General features: G+C 33.6%; 2 pseudogenes; both read right to left on the bottom strand.

Moving 5' to 3' along the window:
- Positions 1–795: 795 nt before the first annotated feature.
- Positions 796–931, bottom strand: LOC145286734 (U2 spliceosomal RNA; annotated as a pseudogene).
- A 3,727-nt stretch (positions 932–4,658) lies between these two features.
- On the bottom strand, positions 4,659–4,792 carry LOC145286720 (U2 spliceosomal RNA; annotated as a pseudogene).
- Positions 4,793–6,480: the final 1,688 nt, after the last annotated feature.

Below are 6,480 nucleotides of genomic sequence, written 5' to 3' on the forward strand. Positions count from 1 at the left end.
TTCAATACGTGTCACGTGACGTGACGTCAGCTCAAACTTTTGACAGACACAACCAAAGTTGACAAATTATGTATCATATTGAACCTTGATCACCCGCATGACAAATATCGAAATTCCACACCAAACGGACCATTAAAAGGGGGTGAACTGATCATTTCTCTCCTAGGGGGGCCCCCAAAAAAACCTGTCATTTTAATGTTAATATTACATAATCCAAAAACGCTTAGTCATGTCACGTGACGTGACGTCAACATCCAGTAATGGCGAACAAATGTAAACAAACACTTTGTTTTACCGATACTTTTGTAATTTCTCTTCTGCTTTGTTCTAGAGATTATTAAAGTCCACGACAATGTCTCCAACGTATTTAACTGGTTAAAAATAGTATTTATACAAGAGTTTTAACGAAAAATATCAGGAAAAAATGTACAGGAATAAAAAAAAATTCAGCTTTCAAAATATTCGTCGATAAAAAAACCGATCTTTATATTTACGCTAGCCATTTTGTATATTACCACGTGACCTGCTATCTCTTAAACTGGAGGGGGGGGGGATCCACTTGAATCCAACAAAACCAGTAATTTTTTTTTTCTATTATATATACATCATTTTCTATAAAATTAAGTGTAGACTTTATAATTAAAACAAAAAATGTTATTCATACTAAAAAAAAAAAACGCTTAGTCATGTCACGTGACGTGACGTCAACATCCACTAATGGCGAACAATTGTACCTATTTACTATGCCTCCCCACGGGACAGAGTTAGACACCAGGGTCGTTTTTTAACGTGGAGAAAAGGTACAAAAATAAAAATTGTCTCAGTGTCGTGGAGGATTTCTCCTCCACCGAAAGAGAACAAGAAATAGAAGTGCAGCATCTGAAGAACAGATACTACACTTTGATCTTGACCAAAAGGCCAAGAATGCGAACAATTGTAAATAACAACTTTTTTCACAAAACCAACACCGTCTTTCTTTTTTTTTCTCTCTCTTTCTCTCTCTCACCCACTTACTCTTCCCTCTCTCTCACCCTCTTTCTCTTGACGTCACACCACTGTTAAACTGTGGGGGGGGAGGAACACATTCCCAGGCATTATCTCCTATAGATGCACATTTTATTAGAAATTCAGCTTTCAAAATATTAGACGATAATAAAAATATAAAACCAACACCCTCTTTCTCTTTTCTCTCTCTCTCACCAACTTACTCTTCTCTCTCTCTCACCCTCTTTCTCTTGACCTCCTACTACTGTTAAACTGTGTGTGTGTGTGGGGGGGGGAGAGGCAGCTTGAAAACCAACAAAAACAGTGCACAGTTTCCCAAGCATTTGGGGTGGGAAGGGGGGGAAGAAGCCGAGCGGCCCGAGCGCACAGTTTCGTGTGAGAGAGAGAGAACAATTCTCAACCTATATACTCAACAAATTTTTTATCTACAGATTTGAAAGTTTGTATATAGGGTATTCAGACATATGGAAATATATCTAGCATAATCTATCTATTATATCTATAAAAGTGAAAATGTGTGTGTGTGTGAGGTAACCAGAGAGAGAGAGAGAGAGAGAGAGAGAGAGAGAGAGAGAGAGAGAGAGAGACAACAATTCTCAACCTATATATTCAATACATTTTTATACAACAGATTTGAAAATTTGTATATAGGGTATTCAGACATATGGAAATATATCTAGCATAATCTATCTATTATATCTATAAAAGTGAAAATGTGTGTGTGTGTGTGTGTGCGTAAGAGAGAGAGAGAACAATTCTCAACCTATATACTCAACGTATTTTTATCTACGGATTTTAAACTTTGTATATAGGGTATTCAGACATATAGAAATATATCTAGCATAATCTATACATTATATCTATAAAAGTGAGAATGTGAGTGTGTGAGAGAGAGAGAACAATTCTCAACCTATATATTCAACAAATTTTTTACCTACAGATTTGAAAATTTGTATATTGGGTATTCAGACATATGGAAATATATCTAGCATAATCGATCTATTATATCTATAAAAGTCAGAATTTTTGCGTGTGGTTGTGTGTGTAAGGTTGCGAGAGAGAGAGAGAGAACAATTCTCAACCTATCTATTCAATAAATTTGTTATCTACAGATTTGACCATTTGTATATAGGGTATTCAGACATATGGAAATATATCCAGCATAATCTATCTATTATATCCATAAAAGTGAGAATGTGTGCGTGAGAGAGAGAGAGAGTAAGTACAATTCTCACCCTATATATTCAACAAATTTTTTATCTACCGATTAGAAAATTTGTATATAGGGTATTCAGACATATGGAAATATATCTAGCATAATCTATCTATTATATCTAGAAAAGTGAGAATGTGTGTGAAAGAGAGAGAGAGAAGAGAGAGAGAGAGAGAACAATTCTCAACCTATATATTCAACTAATTTTTATGTACAGATCTGAAAATTTGTATACAGGGTATTCAGACATATGGAAATATATCTAGCATAATCTATTATATCTATAAAAGGTAGAATGTGTGTGTGTGTGTGTGAGTGAGTTAGTGAGTGAGTGAGTGAGTGAGAGAGAGAGAGAGAGAGAACAATTCTCAACCTATATACTCAACAAATTTTGTATCTACAGATTTGATAATTTGTATATAGGGTATTCAGACATAAGGAAATATATCTAGCATAATCTATCTATTATATCTATAAAAGTGAGAATGTGTGTGAAAGAGAGAGAGAGAGAACAATTCTCAACCTATATATTCAACAAATTCTATCTTTACAGATTTGAAAATTTGTATATAGGGTATTCAGACATATGGAAATATATCTAGCATAATCTATTATATCTATAAAAGTGAGAATGTGTGTGTGAGAGAGAGAGAAAGAACAATTCTCAACCTATATACTCAACAAATTTTTTATCTACAGATTTAAAAATTTGTATATAGGGTATTCAGACATATAGAAATGTATCTAGCATAACCTATCTATTATATCTATAAAATAACCATGTGTGTGTGTGTGAGAGAGAGAGAGAGAGTCAGAGAGAGAGAGAGAACAATTTTCAGCTTGTGTGTGTGTGAGAAAGAGAGAGAGAGAAAGAGAGGAAGGAAAATTCTCACCCTATATATTCAACAAATTTTTTATCTACATATTAGAAAATTTGGATATAGGGTATTCAGACGTATGGAAATATATCTAGCATAATCTATCTATTATATCTATAAAAGTGAGAATGTGTGTGTGAGAGAGAGAGAAAGAGAGAGAGAGAACAATTCTCAACCTATATATTCAACTAATTTTTTATCTACAGATTTGAAAATGTGTATATTGGGTATTCAGACATATGTAAATATATCTGGCATAATCTATGTATTATATCTATAAAAGTGTGAATGTGAGTGATGGAAAGAGCAAAAAATTCTCAACCTATATAACCTATAAAAGTGAGAATATGTGTGAGAGAGAGAGAGAGAGAGAGAGAGAACAATTCTCAACCTATATATTCCACACATTTTTGGGCACAGATTTGGAAATTTGTATATAGGGTAGGCAGACATATAGAAATATATCTAGCATAATCTATCTATTATATCTATAAAAGTGAGAACTTGTGTGTGTGTGTGTGTGAGAGAGAGAGAGAACAATTCTTAACCTACATACTCAACAAATTTTTTACCTACAGTTTAGAAAATTTGTATAAAGGGTATTCAGACATATGGAAATATATCTAGCATAATCTATCTATTATAACTACAAAAGTTAGAATGTGTGTGTGAGAGAGAGAGAGAGAACAATTCTAAACCTATATATTCAACAAATTTTTTATCTACAGATTTGAAACTTTGTATACAGGGTATTCAGACATATGGAAATATATCTAGCATAATCTATCTATTTTATCTATAAAAGTGAGAATGCGTGTGTGTGAGATAGCGAGAGAGAGAGAGAGAAAAAGAGAGAGATAAAAATTCTCAACCTATACATTCAACAAATTTTTTATCCACAGATTTGAACATTTGTATATAGGGTGTTCAGACATATAGAAATATATCTAGCATAATCTATCTATTATATGTATAAAAGTGAGAATGTGTGTGTGTGTGTGAGAGAGAGAGGACAATTGTCAACCTATGTATACAACAAATTTTTTATCTACAGATTTCAAAATTTGTATATTGGGCATTCAGACACATTTCAATATATCTGGCATAATCTGTCTATTATATCTATAAAAGTGAGAATGTGTGTGATAGAGAGAGAGAGAACAATTCTCAACCTATATACTCAACAAATTTTTTATCTACAGATTTGAAAATTTGTATATAGGGTATTCAGACATATGGAAATATATCTAGCATAATCTATTATATCTATAAAAGTGAGAATGTGTGTGTGTGTGTGAGAGAGAGAGAGAGAGAGAGAGAGAGAACAATTCTCAACCCATATACTCAACAAATTCTTTATCTACAGATTTTAAAATTTTCTATAAAATTAAGTGTAGACTTTATAATTAAAACAAAAAATGTTATTCATACTAAAAAAAAAAAACGCTTAGTCATGTCACGTGACGTGACGTCAACATCCACTAATGGCGAACAATTGTACCTATTTACTATGCCTCCCCACGGGACAGAGTTAGACACCAGGGTCGTTTTTTAACGTGGAGAAAAGGTACAAAAATAAAAATTGTCTCAGTCGTGGAGGATTTCTCCTCCACCGAAAGAGAACAAGAAATAGAAGTGCAGCATCTGAAGAACAGATACTACACTTTGATCTTGACCAAAAGGCCAAGAATGCGAACAATTGTAAATAACAACTTTTTTCACAAAACCAACACCGTCTTTCTTTTTTTTCTCTCTCTTTCTCTCTCTCACCCACTTACTCTTCCCTCTCTCTCACCCTCTTTCTCTTGACGTCACACCACTGTTAAACTGTGGGGGGGGGAACACATTCCCAGGCATTATCTCCTATAGATGCACATTTTATTAGAAATTCAGCTTTCAAAATATTAGACGATAATAAAAATATAAAACCAACACCCTCTTTCTCTTTTCTCTCTCTCTCACCAACTTACTCTTCTCTCTCTCTCTCACCCTCTTTCTCTTGACCTCCTACTACTGTTAAACTGTGTGTGTGTGTGGGGGGGGGAGAGGCAGCTTGAAAACCAACAAAAACAGTGCACAGTTTCCCAAGCATTTGGGGTGGGAAGGGGGGGAAGAAGCCGAGCGCACAGTTTCGTGTGAGAGAGAGAGAACAATTCTCAACCTATATACTCAACAAATTTTTTATCTACAGATTTGAAAGTTTGTATATAGGGTATTCAGACATATGGAAATATATCTAGCATAATCTATCTATTATATCTATAAAAGTGAAAATGTGTGTGTGTGTGAGGTAGCCAGAGAGAGAGAGAGAGAGAGAGAGAGAGAGAGAGAGAGAGAGAGAGAGAGAGAGAGAGACAACAATTCTCAACCTATATATTCAATACATTTTTATACTACAGATTTGAAAATTTGTATATAGGGTATTCAGACATATGGAAATATATCTAGCATAATCTATCTATTATATCTATACAAGTGAAGATGTGTGTGTGTGTGTGTGTGTGTGTGTGCGTAAGAGAGAGAGAGAACAATTCTCAACCTATATACTCAACGTATTTTTATCTACGGATTTTAAACTTTGTATATAGGGTATTCAGACATATAGAAATATATCTAGCATAATCTATACATTATATCTATAAAAGTGAGAATGTGAGTGTGTGAGAGAGAGAGAACAATTCTCAACCTATATATTCAACAAATTTTTTACCTACAGATTTGAAAATTTGTATATTGGGTATTCAGACATATGGAAATATATCTAGCATAATCGATCTATTATATCTATAAAAGTCAGAATGTTTGCGTGTGGTTGTGTGTGTAAGGTTGCGAGAGAGAGAGAGAGAACAATTCTCAACCTATCTATTCAATAAATTTGTTATCTACAGATTTGACCATTTGTATATAGGGTATTCAGACATATGGAAATATATCCAGCATAATCTATCTATTATATCCATAAAAGTGAGAATGTGTGCGTGAGAGAGAGAGAGAGAGAGAGAGAGTAAGTACAATTCTCACCCTATATATTCAACAAATTTTTTATCTACCGATTAGAAAATTTGTATATAGGGTATTCAGACATATGGAAATATATCTAGCATAATCTATCTATTATATCTAGAAAAGTGAGAATGTGTGTGAAAGAGAGAGAGAGAAGAGAGAGAGAGAGAACAATTCTCAACCTATATATTCAACTAATTTTTATGTACAGATCTGAAAATTTGTATACAGGGTATTCAGACATATGGAAATATATCTAGCATAATCTATTATATCTATAAAAGGTAGAATGTGTGTGTGTGTGTGAGTGAGTGAGTGAGTGAGTGAGTGAGTGAGAGAGAGAGAGAGAGAGAACAATTCTCAACCTATATACTCAACAAA

Source organism: Euprymna scolopes, chromosome 10 (assembly GCF_053919585.1).
Source record: "Euprymna scolopes isolate OS-2025 chromosome 10, ASM5391958v1, whole genome shotgun sequence".
Taxonomy (NCBI): Eukaryota; Metazoa; Mollusca; class Cephalopoda; order Sepiida; family Sepiolidae; genus Euprymna; species Euprymna scolopes.